Genomic DNA, 17,902 nt, shown 5'->3' with positions numbered 1-17,902 from the left:
ATGTTTGGCAGTCCCCCCAACCTCTGGCTCTTTTCAATCATTCCAAATTCATGATCAGGCTGAATGTAGAATATCTTCACACAAGAATCTTGAGCCAGAGAAATTTGTAAATATGAACTGAAAGGATTGTTAAGGGGTTTGACAGGATCAATAAAAGGATTACATTTGGAATATCATGAGCAGATTTGGGTACCGTAGCTAAAGGAGGATATGCTAGCTTTGGGGGAGGTTCACAAGAACAATCCCGAGGATGAAGGGCTTGCTGTACAAGGAGTGATTGAGGATTCTGGGTCTGTACTTGAAGGAGATTAGAAGGATGAGGGGACATCTGATTGTAACTTCAGAATACCAGAGGCCTGGACAGAGTGGACATGGAGAGATGTTTCCAATAGTTGGGGCCAAAAGTACAGCCTCAGAGTGAAGGAATGACCCTTTAGAAGTGAGATGAGGAGTATCTTCTTCAGCTAGAGTGAGGTGAATCTGTGGAACTCATTGCCACAGAGAGCTATGGAGGCCAAGTCATTGAGTGTCTTTAAGGCAGTTTAGAGAGGGTCTTGATTGGTCAGGGGATTAATGGCTATGGAATGAAGTCAAGAGAATGATGTTGAGAAACCTCATGATCTAAACGTGGAGCAGACTTGATAGGCTGAATGGTCTAATTCTGCTCCTTTACTTTATCTTATGATCTTCTAGGATGTTTTTCATCTTGGGAGAGCCTAGGACTAGACGACACAGTCTCAGTTTGAAGGGGAACTAATTTAAGACTGAGATGAGGAAGAATTTCCTCTCTCAGAGGATTGAGAGTCTTTAGAACATCTCGCCACAGAGATCTTTGGGGTCAGAGTCCTTGTGTGTATTTAAGTTCTTGATCAATCAGGGAATCAAGGGTTACAGAGAAAAGGCAGAAAAGTGGGCATGAGGAAGTGTGAATCAGCTATGATCCTATTTATTGGCAGAACAGACACCAGGGGCTGAATGGCCTACTGCTGATCTTATTTCTTCTTGTATGGTTGATTCTGGAATTGAGAGGGATGGCTTATGAGGAGCAATGCAGTTGAGTGGCACAATGCTATGTGGAATTTAGAAGAATGAGAAACATATAAAATTATGAAGGCAATAAATATGTTAGAAGCAGTGAGGTTGTTTCCACTGGTGAGTGAAACTAGAACTAGGGGCATATCTTCAAAATTAGTGGGAGCAGATTTCAAACTGGTTGAGGGATGTCTTCACCCAAAAGGGTGTGAATCTGTGGAATTCCCTGCCCAGGCAAACAGCTAAGGCTACCTTATTGAATATTTTTACACATAGATCGATACATTTTTGAACAATAAAAGAATTAAGGGTTGTAGTGATTGGGCAGGTAAGTGGAGCAGAATCCACGAAAAGATCAGCCATGATCTTATTGAATGGTGGAGCAGTTTCAAGGGGCCAGATGGCTTTCTCCTGCTCCTACTTTTTATGTTCCTGTGTTCTAATGCTCGGGAGTGGGGTGACTGGAATTGAAGCGTGTGCTTTGTTTCTCATTCCACAGATTCCACCAGACCAGCTGAGTTTCATCAATCTTCTTGGTCTTTGTTACAATGATATGATTCCTGGACTTGCCTTCCTCTCAAAGACCAGCACCTTTCACAGCTCCAAATTTCCCAATCAATACTGCCAACACAAAAGGTTTATATGGGCCACCTTTCAAAACTAGGCCTTTTGAGATAATGGTAATAAAGACACAGAGAAGCTGTTTCACGTTTATTGCAAATAAACTGCAGACATTACCTGAAAAATTGTGGGTTTAGCCACCATGACATTAACTGAAATGGAATGAAATGAGGAAATTATATGGAGTCTAGGGATGACCTAATGAATTAAAAGCTCACTGGTTTTTGAGCGATTGTGTCTGTGTTTCTGGGTGTCTGTAGACTGAGCGCTGTCATTCAACAATAATTGACTTCCCTGTCACAGAAACTCTGGTAAAGCGGAAACTTTGCTTTTAATCACATACAGTGAGTCAGATCTGAAAATGTGGACTATTTATCAGCTAATTTGGGATTGTCATAGAATTGTGTTATGTAGATGATCAGAGACATAAAAGTGGTGAACAGAAAGTTCACAATAAAGCTGAGATCAGAGTTCATCAAGGCCATAATTGCTTCAAGAGAGTGCAGAGAAGGTTCACTGGTTCAATTCGGGATGAGGAATCTGTCTTATGGCGAGAGATTGAACAGTTTAGGCTGATACTCTCTATGGAGTTTGGAAAAATGGAAGGAGATTGAATTTCGCTCACCACACCACTAGAAGGATATGGATGCTCTGGAGAAAATGTTTACTAAGATGTTACCTGGTATAGGGAAATTTGGCAATTAAGAAAGTTTGGATAGACAAGGTTTGTTTTCACTGGAATGCAGGAGATTATGGGGCGATCTGATATAAATTTACAAGATTGTGTATGGCATGAACAGAGTGGAGAGTATGAGGCTTTTCCTGAGTGTAGAGAGGTTAATTACTAGAGCGGACAGGTTCACATTGCAAGGCGGTGTTAGGGGAGTTTAATTTTCACACAAAAGATGGTGAATGCCCGGAATGCACTTGCAGAAGGGATGCAGTAAGCAAGCAATATGACAACATTCAAGAAACACCCAGACATTTACAAGAACAGGAAGGGAACAAAAAGATACAGATCCTGTAAGTGAAGACAGTTTTATCATGGAAGGACAAAATGTGTCGGTGCAGGCTTGGAGGGTTGAAAGGCCTGTTCCTGTGTTGTATTGACCTTTTGTTCTACAAGATGCTAAAGGGGATTGACAAAGTAGATATAGAGAAGATGTTGCCCTGTGTAGAGCAATCTAGAACCAGACGTCACAGTTTTAGGGTAAGGGGTGGCAGATTTTAAGTAAAGATGAGGAGTTTTGTGAGGTCCAGTTCCCTACCTCTCCCTCTCCCTCTGTGTCTCATCTGATCTCAGCAACATCATTCCCTCATAACTCAGGCCATCTTTGTGGAAAGGGTTGCCCTGTCTTATCACAATCCTAGTGAATGGGGTGTAGATGATTGAACCATCATTACAGATCATGTCAACTCCAAGTTACAAACGATTGTATCTGGACACAACAGAACACAGTCAGACTGCCTGACATTCTTCTCTAGATCATTGGGCTCACAATCACTGAATGAATCTTTTGGAATACTGAGAGGCCTGGATAGAGTGGACGTGGAAAAAGTGTTTCCACCAGTTTGAGAGACTAGCACCCGTGGGCACACCCTTACAGTGATGGTACAACCCTTTAGAATAGAGATCAAGAGGAATGTTTTCAGCCAGAGGGTGGTGACTCTGTGGAACTTATTGCCACAGAGGGCTGTGGAGACCAAGTCATCGAGTGTCTTTAAGATAAGATGCATAGGTTCTTTAAGAGTAAGGAGGATCGAGGATTATGGTTGGAATTCAGGAGAATGAGTTTGAGAAACATATCAGGCACGATCGAATGATAGAGAAAAGAAAAAGAATGAAGTCAAAGAGCGTGAGGGGGAAAAAAGAAAAGGGAGGAAGTGGTTGGTGTGGAGAAGATGGGCCCAGGAGCCCGAATGCTGCCTACCTTGTGTCACCAGCTTGGAAAACGTCTACAGTGCATCTAAATAAATTGGCAAATCATTGTGGACATGCCAAATTTCCTGAGCTTTCTGAGGAACTAGAGGCATTGATGTGGTTTCTTGATTGTAGCATTGACATGGATGGACTAGGATAGATCTTTGGTGATATTTACTACTTGAAACTTGATGCTCTCAACCACCTCTGTCTCAACACCATTGGTACAAACAGGGGCATGCCCTCTGCTCCACTTCCTGAAGATTCTCTTCAACCCTCTCCTGAAGGCCCAATGACTTGGTAGAGGGGGTTTGGCTCCCATGACCTCAGATTAAGTGGGACATGTGTTGCTGAGAGGTCAGTTGACTGTAGAGGCATCACAGCTTAAACTCATTATTTTCATTTAATAAGAAAAGAGAGTAGTTCTGGGATCAAGTAGATCCCAGATTTAGAGTGAAGTTAGAATGTTTGGTTTCTGCTTGTAATGTAAGGTTGGCTTGAACTTTTAGAATACAGGATTGGCATCCGGGTTTGGAACATATAATTGAAATGCAGGTTTGAGATACAGGATTGACCCGGCAAGTTTCGAAGTAGGGTTGAGTTGTAGGGTCAGGATGCAAGATATGGGTTTTGGATGGAAGATTGGAATGTAAATTCTCTGTTGGGAGGCAAAATTGGGATGGGGTCAGGATTGCGGATTTAGAATTGGGATTGAAGGCTAGGGTCATAGGGTTCTGAATTTGGATTCTAATGAAGAGTTGTGATTTCAGCTTGGAACCTGGGTTTGCACGTTTGTCCTGCTGGATTGAAAACGGTAATAGGATTATGAGTTTAGGATTTGGATGTAGATAAACAATTTGGAATGTAGTTTGGAATAGAGCATTGCAATATAAGATGGAGATCTAGGTTTGGATGAAAGATTGGATCTGCAATTGAACTGTTTGATTTGGATTTAGAATTTGAGTTTGGAATACAGTTTTGCCATTTAAGACTGGGATGGAGGGTTGTGTCGTAGATTTGAAATATTAGGATTGGATGGTCAATTAGGAGATAGAATTGGGATGTAAAGTGGGAATATGAGATATAGCGTTCAGTGAAAGAGTTTGGATTGTGATATAGGATTGGGACCACATGTCTGTGCTATGGAATCAGAATGTAGGACTGATAGAGTGGGGGCAGGTGTGTGAGTGTAAGGGAATGGAGCATTGAGGAGGTGTGATTTAGAGGGTAAAATTGCTGCACTGGGAACAGTATCAGCAAAGAAATCAATGGTGAGTTTAATGGAAGATTCGAGAAACTATGGGGAAATTGTGTAAAAGAGGAGAAGAAATATTTGTTCTTGTGTAATTTGTCCCAGACTCAAAGAGGAAACTGAAAGTGGGTAGAAGTTAAATGGTTTCCTAAGGCGACAGTACATAGAGACAATGAGTCAGAATAAAACTGCCCAGCGTGTTTGACCTCTTCACTGATATCGACAAGGCTAATGCATGTCACACTGAGATAGGAACACAAAGACCATCTCTGTGTTGCTGTGTCCGGATGGTTTCAGAGTTGAAGTCTTTCTGCGCAAGACTCAGTTACAGGCTGATTTCTCATGAGTGATTATTCTCCAGTGTAAGATTCTGCTGCTTGTCAATTTCCTTCAGGCCCAAGGTCATTGGGCAGCTGGTGGCTGGATTTGAATTATGGATGTGAAGCTCTCCAGTGTTACTGGAATCAGCCTCTGGTTGTTATTAATTCAAGATAACGTAAAGCAGGAGAAATCATCTTCCTTCAGTTCCATAATCAACTAACAATCTGCCTCTCTTTCTACCCATCCAGCTATCCGTCCATCCATCTATTTTCCCACCTAAAAACCAAAAGAACAGCAGATGCTGCGAATCAAAACAAAACAGAAATTGCTGGAAAAGCCTAGCAGGTCTAACAGCATCTGTGGAGGGAAATCAGAGTTAACATTTCAGGTTGAATGACCCTTCCCCAGAAATAACCCTAAACTTAGATCTTCTGAGGAAGAGTCACTCAACCCAAAGCCTTAACTCTGACTTCCCTCCACAGATGCTGTCACACATGCTGAGCTTTTCCAGCAATTGCTATCTACATCTCGACCTACTACCGATCTATCTATCTAGCTAGTTATCTATCCAACTATTGTTTAATGCACAGTGCAATTTGATTCGCTCAGTGAGCCGGACATGGGGTTTGTTGTATATACTACAGCCATAGCATGTACGTTCAATGTCTGAAGTTATGGTAAAGGACTCTTGCCCTCACCAGAGAGGTGGTGATATCTACCCTAAACTACACCTGCTTTATGTCCTCTCTACTGAGGTGTGTGGTGACTTTATCACCCATCCACCTTCAAAATTTTGGCCTCACTGAAAACACATCAGTGTTTTTAAAAATTGAGAGTTAATAACAACACAATGTTTTCTCATAATTTTGTCTCTTCATATATCTTTCTGTGCATCTTTCAGTCTATTAAAATATCCATCTTATCAACATTTCTTTAAAATTTCGTATCACCATCTCTGCCTCCTAAAAATATCCACCACACCACCTGTCCATTTCTCTACCCATAAGTACATTTCTGGCTGTTCATTCTCTCTCTCTTTCTCCCTCACTGCTTTACAGTCTGCCTTGTTGATACGAATCTCTCTCTATTTTCTGTGAACTGGTTTGATGTTTTTTTCACCTCAGGAATTCTTTGTTCTGCTTGCCTGAGTTTGCACTGGGCCTGGGGTCAATTGAGTTATCCAAGGGGGAATTACATTGTTTACTCAAAAGGTATGAAGTGCAGGATAAGAGGCCAAAGGTAATAGCGAGACACTTGGTGAACTGCCCCAATGCAGAGCCAATATAGACAGACAGGGTGAATGGCCTCCTTCGGTGCTGTAATCATTCTGCATTTCTGTGAAGAGGAGCTTAATTTGTATCTGTCCCCATGTTATCCCTGTCCTGGCAGTGTTTGATAGGTAGAATGTAGAGTGAGCTTTGCTGTGAGTTTAAAAGGGTAGAGGAAACTTTATTTACAGGTTAAAGGAGTAAAACACACATTCTGTTGAAAAGTTTAGAGAGAGTTTTACTCTGTATCTAACCCTGTGTTGGTACTTGTCCTGGAATTTTGATGGGGACAGTGCAGAAGCAATTTTACTCTGTATTCGACCTCATGCTATTCCTGCCCTGGGAGTGTTTGACAGAAGACAGTGTACAGGCAGACTTTTATCAGGGAATGTTGCCTCCACTGTTATCTCAGAGTTGATCTGCTCATTATATTTCTGAAAAAGGACTTTCATTTCACTAGTGCCTTTCACAACCCGTGAAAATTCCAATGCATTTTGGAGATGCTGAATGAAGTCTTGGAATGTCGTCCCCCTTAAAGCGTAGGAAACAATTGTGACCAATGTCAGACAATGTATGCACAGTAAGATCCCACTAACAGCAATGTGACAACAGCTGATGATCTGTTTGGCAGTGATGTTAAACATGCGATGTACAGTACTTGGCCCATTTAGATATCCTCCCTCTTCTTTCTCATCCCAGGTTTCAGTTTAATGTCTTGTCTGCTGAACTGTTCTGACAATTTTGTTACCCTCTTCATGAAAGCCACTGGGTAGACACCTTTGATTATGGCAAATGGTGTGGTAGATACTACCCTCACATTTGAGGCAGAAAGTAATGAGGTTGTGCCCCACTTCAGAAGGCGAAGACTTGAATTCCCTTTGCAGGACTGAAAGAGTTCAGCGCTGTCAGAAGCACTAATTTTGAAACAAGAGACTTAACCACCTGCTCTCACAAACGGAACTGAAAGATCCAACAGCCAGATTTTAAACAAGTGCTTCTCCATGATATTCTGAACCCATTTTTATCCTCGAACTGACATCAATATGACATAAATTCTGGTCACTAATGCATAACTTGGAGCTTACCGTGAGCAAATTCATTGGTCTACATTAAAACAAGACATCACAATCCAATTCTTTTGGTTGCAATGCACTTTGGGACATCCTAGGTGTTGTGAGAAGGTGCTATATGAATGCAAATCTTTCTTTCTGTAATGGGCCTGGGACTTAAGCTAAGCTGAGATGCCTCAGGCCAGTCTAATTCAATGGGTGGGTTTGATTTATAGAATCATACAGCAAGGGAACAGATCCTTTAGTCCATATGACCATATTCCCAAACTAATAATAATACCTGTCTGCGCTTGGCGATATCCCTTCAAAACTTTCTTGTTCATGTACTTATCTAAATGTCATTTAAATGTTTTAACTGTATCCACAACCATCACTTCTTCTGGAAGTCCATTGCACATATGAATCACTGAGTAAAAAAAAAAGCCCCTCATGTATCTTCTTAATTTTTTTTCCTCTCACTTTAAATATATCTGGCCCCTAATCTTGTAATTCCTCACCCGAGGGAAAAGACATCTGCCATTCACATTGCCTACGCCCCTCATGATTTTACAAACCTCCATAAGGTCACCTGTCAACCTCCTACCCTCCAGTGAAAGAAGTCCTAGCTTACCAGCCTCTCCTTAGAACCCGAACCCTCCATTCCTGGCAAGATCCTGGTAAATCTCTTCTGAACCCTCTCTAGCTTAATTATATCTTTCTTATAACATGGCAATCAGAACGGGGCTCCAGAAGTCGCCTCAACAATGTCCTATTCAACCTCAACATAACATCCCAATTCCTATACTCAAAGGTCTGAGCAATGAAGGCACGCGTGCTAAATGCTTTCTTAACCAGCCTATCGATATGTGATGCAAATTCTGAACTATTATGCAGCTGAACCCCTGGAACTCTCTGCTTTACGACACTACCCAAGATCCTGGTTTTAATTGTATATGTCCTGTCCTTGTCTGTAATACTGAAATACACTCTCTTTCATTTATCCAAATTAAACTTCATGTGCTGCTCTGCAGCCCATTGAATCAGTTGATCACAATCACTTTGTAACCTTAAATAACCTTCTTCACAGTTCACTGTGCAAAACTTTTGCTTTCACACTTACTAAACGTGCCTTCTTACATTCATCTAAGTCATTTTCACAAATGATAAACATAAATGGACCCAATACCAATCCCTGTGGAACTCCACTGGCCTCCTAACTGACAAACAACTCTCCACCGCCAGTCTCTGTCTCCAACTTTCAAGCCAATTTTGTAAATCCAATTGGCAGGATCTCATGCGATGTACCTTCACTAATTCGCCAAATTGCATTTTCTCTCTCTTAAGGCAGGAAGTCTGGTTCGCAGTGGGGTCCACCAGTATGCTAATTGGCTGGAGGTGGAGGAAGGGAAAGAAGTGGTGCTGCCCTGCCACTTCAACCCATATGGCCATCCATCACACCTGGTGGCCTTGCAGAGGGACCTGCCTGATGGGGAGTTGTATGTGATGGTGCCTGAAGAAATGTGACGGGGGTGGGGCAGTCAAACCCAGCGAGAGACTGGCGCTTGAGGTGAATCTGCAAGTGAGGGCATGCACATTGCGAATCAGTGGCGCCACCACCAGTGACAGTGGCCTCTACATATGCGTTATCCAACTCCTCAAGCCTCTGCCCTTGTCCAGGTGAAGGGGAGTGGGACCCAGCTTCATGTCGTACCAAGTACAGGACTGACACCCCTTCCCTTAATGTCTCCTTTGGCATTTAATTGGCACTGAGTTGATATCTCAAGTACAGTCACAGCCTTTTGGGACTGAGCAGAAGAGAAATTTCCTCGCTCAGAGGGTGGTGAACCTTCAGAACTCTCTCTCTCCCCAGAGGCTCAACTACTCCACTGTTAAAGACACGATATCACTGGGTTTCTGGATATTTGATTTGATTTAATTTTGCCATGTTCAAAGTTAATCTGCTTCATCGATTTTTCCTTAAGGAGAGAAAATCAGCCGCCCTTGCCTAGTCTGACCCACATGTGACTCCATACCCACAGTTGGGTCTTACCTGCCCTCTGAAGTGGCCAACCAAGGTTCTCCGTTCAAGCGCGATTATTGATCAGCAGCAAATACTAGACTTGTCAATGCTGCCATGAATCAACTGAAAGGTCGAATAGTAGGGCGGAGGGTGCATGGAGGTTCATTGATTGATTATTTTTTCCCCTGTATCTCATGAACCAGGGATTTTGTGGTCGGGGTCTTGAGTTACGCTGCGGTGACTGGATAACTCATCAGAGCTGAACTATAGCAGCAAGTCAGAACTGGTAAAACTGCGTCGCGCTACTTGCATTAAAGTTCGTTCCCTATTTGCATTGGGTCTCTCTTCCTCCTTTTCTCTCTCGCTTTCTGCATTTTGTGCACTCTCACACAGCTGTGGGATTGCGAAACCTTATTTTGTACGTGCGACTGTGCTAGGCAAGCGGGAGCAATGGAGGTTGTGTTCTTCCAGCATCCTTAACAAGTGGGGAAAACCTTCCGTGAAAAATGATAGACACCGTCATTTTCATACGGCGCTTGCAATTCTGCAATGCATGCCGGGATATATAATCTCCATAGTCTAACGTACAATCTGCGAAATAGTCCAAAATGAAATACTGCCATTAATATCACAACTCACATGAATCATTCTCATGTTCTAATCATAGTAAACTGTCCATCAAGTTAGGTGGGCAAGACAGTATGACCTATCCTGCTTTGACCAATGACCTTCATCAAGCATGTCACATTCTCACTGCAGCCTTCATCAGCCGCAAGTGGCAGAGAATGACACATATCATGCGTCAATGTTCGCAGGCTGAAATTTCAGCTGGAAATTTCCTCTGCAACTTGCGGCTGATGAAGTCTGCAGTGAGAATGTCGCGTACTCCATGAAGGAAAAAGCAGGATAGTTCAAACTTTCATGCCCACCTAATGAAAAATTGGGAAGAAACCAGAGACAGCAGATGACTATTTGCGTCCCTCAGCCTCTTATGCCAGGTAGAAGATAACAGAAGCTTGAACACACTCACTAGCAGGCTTAAGAACAGCTTCGTCCTCACCATTACTAGATTGATGAAAGAACTATGCCGACTTCAAATAATGCTGATCTTGCGAATGTTGATCTTGCCTAGCACACGCCCTGTGCAGTGTAACTTGTATGCCTCTGAATAGTTTTTGTTTTACTGTATGATCTGTATGTCCTTGTTTACTATGATTTGCCCGTATTGCTTGTAAACACAACTTTTCACTGTTCTTCGGTATACATGAAATCAAATCAAATCAAATCTTGTGCAGAGGTATGGGAATGAAGGGGGAAGGCAGGTGTCTCAGAGGCATATTTGTACGGCGCAGAAACAGAGCTTTCAGTCCAACTCGCCCATGCTGAACAAGTTTCTCAAAATTAACCAGTACTATTTGGTTGTGTTTGGCCCATATCTCTCTAAACCTTTCCTACCATGTGCCCATCAATATATATTTTAAATGTTGCTATTGCACCAGTCTCTACCTCTTCCTTTGGCAGTTTGCTCCATACATGCACCCACCCTCTGTGTGAAAAGGTTGCCTCTCACTTCTTCCTTCAAGATTTCCCCTCTCTTAAACCTATGCCCTCTAGTTTTGGACACCCCTATCCTGGGGATAAAGATCTTGACTTTTCAACTTATCTATGCACCTCAAGATCTTTTAAAACTCTCTAAGTTCACTGCCCAGCCTTTTATGCTTCAAGGAGAAAAAAAAGTCAGCCTATCCAGCCTCTCCCATAACTCAAACCTTCCCTTCTCATTGGCATCCTTGTAAATTTTTTCTCTTCTCTTTTCATTTTAATGACATCCTTCCTAAAGCAGGGGAGCCAGAACTGTACACAGTACCCCAAATGTGACCTCACGAATGTCTTGTACAGTTGCAGCATGATGTCCTAACTCCTGTGCTCAAGGCATTCACTAATGAAGGCCAGCCAGCCAATCATCTTCTTCTCCATCCTGTGTACCTGTTACACCACTTTCAATGAAATATGTATCCAAACCCACCACTCTGTCTGTTAAAGACACTCCCCTGTGGCCCTAGCAGGAGATTGGCACTTGGTAACAATGTGCATTTCAAGCGTTTGTGCAGGAAAGATGGGCTGAACATCCTCCTTCCACACCATAACGATTCTATGACGCTGTGAAACAGGAACACGGCAAGATAAATTGTGGGTCCGACCTCCAGTTCAATGCTGGGAACAGCCTCAGCTCTGGCAATTCGATGTCTTCCTGAGAATTGAACCTCTCCAGAATTATGTTGCAATTACCATTTTAAACACAAGTTGCCCAAAGCATTCCATAGATGGCAGAATAAGCAAAAAAAAAGTATTTAATTGGGGAAATAGCAGCATTGGCAAGATCAATATTCATAACTGGACAGCAGGTAAGAAACAACCACATCAGTGTGGGCCTGGAGCATAGGCCAATCCAAGTAAGATAACAGATTTCCTACCCAAAAGGACTTTAGTGATTTTTTTTATTCATGACAATTTATGGTGCTTTTGAAGTCATCATTAAATTAACTCTCTTTTTCAATTTAGATTTATTTTGAATTCAACTTAATCATTGCCTCCAGAGGATTTGTACATATGTTCCTAGAAGCAGTAGCCTGAGGATCTGGGTGACAAATGCAGTGGCATCACCATTCCTCCATTACTTGCTCATTCTGTGTCAACATTAGTATTTAAAAAAAAACTTCTATGGCACCTACAGCAGCTCTCAGAATATCAGCCGCCCTCCTCCAGACATGAAATGAAACAGTGTTCAAGTTTAACTGTCCAAGATGTGATAAAAGGTTTCACAGTGCTGATGAACTGATGAAGAATCACATTAACTCTGCTTTCTCTTTCCCCACCGATGCTGTCAGACTGATTTTCACCACCAATTTCTGATTTCATTCCAGATATGTTTCATCTGCAGTTCTTTATTTATTTTGAGGAACAACTCCTTATTTCCTCTCTGGACCACTCAGCAAGCTGAATCACGCAATTTTGAATTCACAACTTCAGAGCATGACTGTTCTTCATTTTTCTTATATTCACTTGCATCCTATCTGGCTCAAAAATATCATTCAGGGAAGGAAACCTGCCATCCTTACCTGGTCTGGTCTACATGTGGTTCCAGACCCGAAGCAATTTCATTGATCCTCAATTGTTCTCTGAAATGGCCTTGCAATCCATTCAGGTGTACCAATCACTACAACGTCTCAAAGAAATAAAACCAGGCAGATCACTGCGATAGACCTAGGGTACTAGAAAAGACAACACTAGAAATAGCCCAGTCAAACCTGCAAACGCCTCCTCACTGATATCTGGGGCAAAAACAAAGTTGCTGGAAAAGCTCAGCAAGTCTGGCAGCATCCGTGGAGAAGAGGACAGAGTTAGCCTTTCAGGTTCGGTGACCCTTCCTCAAAACTGATAGTGGCTGGGAGAGCATCAGTTTATATGCAGAAAATAGGGATGTGGGTGGGGTAGGGAGTAAATGATAGGATAGAACCCAAAGAGAGAGAAAGACAATTGGACAGACAAAGGAGTTACTCACAATCAGGCTGGGAGGGCGAATAACTGTTAATGGGGACTGTTAGTGACTAACAATAGGGGGTGTGTAGTGGCAGGCTATGTGGTAACAAGGCCTGGTGTATGGGATGGGGGCTGGGACATGGGGGAGCTTGGGCCTTAAAATTATTGAACTCAATATTGAGTCTGGAGAGCTGTAGGGTCCCCAAGTGGAAAGTGAGATGTTGTTCAAGTTTGCGTTGGGCTTTACTGGAACACACTATCAAGCGGAGACAGAGATATTGGCCAGGGTGCAGGGTGGTGCATTGTAGTGCAGGCAACAGGTTTCATGGATGCACTGGTCTTTTTCTGAGTTGCTCCCTGTGGAAAAACATTCCAAATCCCAACAAGTCACGTTCAACATGTGTACCTGAAACACGAGACCCATCACCTCATTTTTCAATGTGGTCAACGCATTGCAGAAATGTGCTATTCTGCCACACTGGGTGCATCCTGGAATTGAGGTAGATGTCGATTCACCAATAGATTCTAGTTGCACATTAGAGATGGGTAATAAATGCAGGTCCAGGCAATGATTCCAACATCCCATGAAGCAACAGAGATAAACTATCCTGATGATCTAGAAACTGTCAAAGGATTCACATACAAAGGTAGACAGAGAAGAAAAATCTGTGTCTGCACTGTCCCAATCACACCTATCCTGGACAGGGTCGGCATGGTGTTTGATGCAGAGTAAAACAGCTTCTGCTGTGTCTCCCATCAAACACTCGCAGGACTGGGGCAGCATTGGGTGAGATACAGAGTAAAGCTGCTTCTGCAGTGCCCTCTATCAAACGCTGGTGGGACTGCGGCTGCGTGGGGTGAAATAAAGGGTAAAGAAACTTCCACTCTGCCCCCATTAAACATTCCCAGGGCATGGACATGTAAATATTATTGTGCTGTCTCGCAGTTTATTCGGTGAAACCCAATATGTCTTTCTGATCCATGTGGTTATTGCGGATGGCAGAATGAAACCTGGAACCTGCCATGAATTTTCTTCGACCCTCCCTGTTGTGTTTTGAAGCCCAGGGTGACAGCAGGTGTTTACCCATCAAACCAATTTCCACAGTTGCATCGACATAGATTCAAACACTTTTAATGGAATCTGTTACTCCAAGATCTTCACCTGCATCCAATGCATGGTCATGGATCTTTCAGCGTAGCAGAGAACAATTACAGCTCAGGAGGAGACCATTCAGCCTGCCAACCTATACTGGCTCTCCCTGGGAGCAATTCACCAAGTGTCTCATCTTCACCTTCGCCCGGCAAACTTCCATTCCAATCTTTTGTACAAACATAGATCCCAATCATACATCGCAACTCTCTCATCCAACAGCCTTCCGAATCCCTCACCTGCACTTGTGTACTGGACCCACTTTTAGCCTCCAATCTGATGTCTTAAGAAAAAATGCAGATCGTCATTCAGTGAGTGCAAGCCTGCTGTGCACAAATGTCCCACTGTTTCTGACGTGACAACAAGCACTGTACTTGGGAGCTGTAATGCGCTATGATTTGGCCAGTGGATGTGAACAGCTCTACAGAGATGCACGTTTCTGACACACAGAGGGAGACAAGAAGGTGTTGTTGCTGTGGTTAAGTGTGTTTTTCCATTGAGCCCGTGTGGATTGTGGGACTGTGCTGCAGATGGGCAGAAATATTTATTGCAGGAATATTTTCAAACTCTTGTCATTTCATCACGGAAGCACTGAGAAAATGAATATTACCTCTGCTGAGCTCGATACACCTCTTCTCGCCCCTGGTTGTGGGTATGTGTGTGTTGGGCGGTTGGGGGACAGGGAATACCTGTTCCAAAGTCCTAATACCCCGATTATTTTCTCAACTGTTGTCAATTCCCAAAACTCCTTCTCCCACCCAGGATTAGCCAAAATGCGTCTGTGCAGAGGAGCAGGAATCCAGACAAAACTCCACCCCAAGACTCAGGCGTTTGCGCTCAGAACACATTGCCAGTAAAGGTCAAGGAGGGAGATGGAGGGCAGGTAAACTTTCACATTTCATTCCTTTATTTGTCATTCAAAGACAAACATCAAACTGTGTTTAAGAATGGAATGGCGTGACTTTCCAACCAGTTGTTGGAATCAGATCGAAAGTACAGAAATCTCTGCTAGTTTTCACTGGTCAGGAGCTCCAGGTCAGGAGTGGTGTCAATACTGGTTAGTATGATGAAGGTTCAGCAGTCTCCCTAACGGTTTGCTTTCTTTGATGCATCCATAATGTCGAAATGGTTGACCGTCGAAAATCTTCGCACAGTCATCTGGAGTTGGAGAGAGTTGTAGATATTAACCAGGAAGATATTCAAGGTGTTTGACAGAGACAATGCTGAAAGGATTGTATTTTGCAACATTGTGAGCAGATTTCGGCCCAATATCTGTGGAAGGATGTTCTGGCCTTAGAAGTGGTCCAGAGGAGGCTCAAATGTTTGATCTCAGGGGTAAAGGGGTGATCATACATGACGGAGTTGAGAAGGATAAGGTTGAATTTGAGTGAAAGTTAGAGAATACTGAGAGGCCTGGATAGAGTGGATGTGGAGAAGATGGTTTCACCAGTAGGAGAATAAAGGACCCAAAGGCACAGCTTCAGAATGAAGGAACAGCCCTTTAGATCCGAGATAAGGAGGAATTTCTTCACCCATTGTGTGGTAAATCTGTGGAACACATTGCCACAAAGGGAAATGCAGGCCAAATCATTGAGTGTCTTTAAGTCAGAGACAGATTAGATTCTTGATTGTAAAGGGGATCAAGGGTTACGGGCAGAATGCAGGAGAAAAGGGTTGAGATACCCCACATCAGCCATTTTTGAATGGCAGAGCTGACTGAATGGGTGGAATTGTATAATGCTGCTGCTGAATCTTTTCATCTTCTAGGATATTTCCCTTCACAGGAGTGTCGAGGACCAGAGGGCAAAGTCTCAAAATGGAGCTGTGCAAATTTAAGACTGTGAAGAGGTGGAATTTCTTTTCCCAGACGATTGTGAGTTTTGTGAACTGCCTGCCACAGTGAGCTGTGGGGATAGAGTCCTTGCACATCAGTCACCTGATCAAGAGTTGTGAGGGAAGTTGATGTGAAGAATGTTGCATCAGCCAGGATCCTATTGAACTGCGGACCTGGCTCGAGGGTCTGAATTGCCTGATGGTGTTCCTATTTCTTATTGTCTTAGCAGAGCCCCTGGATTCGAAGTGTTGTCTTTTTCTCTCTCCGCAGATTCCACCAGGCCCCTCAGTTTCAACAAAGTTCTCCATCTTTGTTACAATGATATAATTCCTGTACTTGTATTAATCTCAAAGAAAAACACCTTTACCAGCTCCAAGTTTCCCAAATAATACTGCCAATACAATCCAGTTAATATGTGCCAGCTTTCAAAACGAGTCCTTTGGATGTAAAAATAGTAAAGAAACAAAGAACCTGCTTCCACGTTTGTTGGAGAGAAACTGCAGTCATTCCCCTGAAATGTGTAGGGTTGGCGAACATGACAGAAACCAAAATTGAATGCAATGTAGAAGAGGACCCATACGGAGACTGGGGATGATTGCATGCGTGAGAGAGAGAGAGAGTCTCTGTGTGTGTGTGTGTGTGTGTGTGTGTGTGTGTGTGTGTGTGTGTGTGTGTGTGTGTGTGTGTGTGTGTGTGTGTGTTGTGTGTGTGTGTGAGTGTGTGAGTGTGTGTGAGAGAGAGAGAGTGTGTGTGTGTGTGTGTGAGTGTGTGTGTGTGTGCGTGTGTGAGTGTGTGTGAGTGTGTGTGTGTGTGTGTGAGTGTGTGAGTGTGTGTGTGTGTGTGAGTGTGTGTGTGAGTGTGTGTGTGTGAGAGAGAGAGAGAGAGAGTGTGTGTGTGTGTGCGTGTGTGTGTGTGTGTGTGAGTGTGTGAGTGTGTGTGTGTGTGAGTGTGTGTGTGTGTGTGTGTGTGTGTGAGAGAGAGAGAGAGAGCGTGTGTGTGTGTGTGTGAGTGTCTGTGCGTGTGTGAGTGCGTGTGAGTGTGTGTGTGTGTGTGTGTGTGTGAGTGTGTGTGTGAGTGTGTGTGTGTGTGAGAGAGAGAGAGAGAGAGTGTGTGTGTGTGAGTGTGTGTGTGTGTGTGCGTGTGTGAGTGTGTGTGTGTGTGTGTGTGTGTGTGTGTGTGTGAGTGTGTGTGAGTATGAGTGTACATGTGTGATTGTCTATGTTTATTACGTGAAAGTATGCCTGTGACTGTCTATGTGGGAGTGTGTATTCTCTGTGAGAGAGTATGTAGCTGTGTTTGTATTTATGTTGTGAGCACGTGCCTGCATGATTGTGCTTGTGTGAGAGATAGCATCTGTGTGTACATGTCTGTGAGAGTATGCGTGTGCGCTCGGGTGTGTGCATATGGGAGCATCTGTGTTTGTGAGTGAGTGAATGCGTGTGCATGTGTGAGTGTGTTTGTGTATGTGTGCAAGTTTCGAGGTTTGTCTGCGCACATGTCGGGGTTTGTGTGTAAATATCGGGGTTAGTGTGTAAATATGAATGTGAGAATATGTGTGACATGAGTGTATGTTCATCTTGAACGCCATAATTCTGCAGTAAGGCACTGGATTGTCACAGAAGATCTAGTAAAGCTGAGTTTTTGTTTTAAAGCACTTGGTGAATCAGATCTGATAATGTGGAGTATTAATCACAGAATTTGGAATTGTCACAGTATTATGTTGTGTGTTTGATGATTAGAGATGTAAAAGTGCTCAACAGAGAGATCAAAATACAATTAATTACACTTTGCTATTGGAACAGTTTAGAGAATGTTCACTGCATGAATTCTGCAGATGATGGGTTTCTCCTATGAGGATAGATTGAGCAGGTGAGGCTGATACACTGTGGAGTTT

Source organism: Stegostoma tigrinum, chromosome 45 (assembly GCF_030684315.1).
Source record: "Stegostoma tigrinum isolate sSteTig4 chromosome 45, sSteTig4.hap1, whole genome shotgun sequence".
Taxonomy (NCBI): domain Eukaryota; kingdom Metazoa; phylum Chordata; class Chondrichthyes; order Orectolobiformes; family Stegostomatidae; genus Stegostoma; species Stegostoma tigrinum.
The sequence above is the reverse complement of the archived record's forward strand: the minus strand, read 5'-3'. Positions refer to the sequence as shown.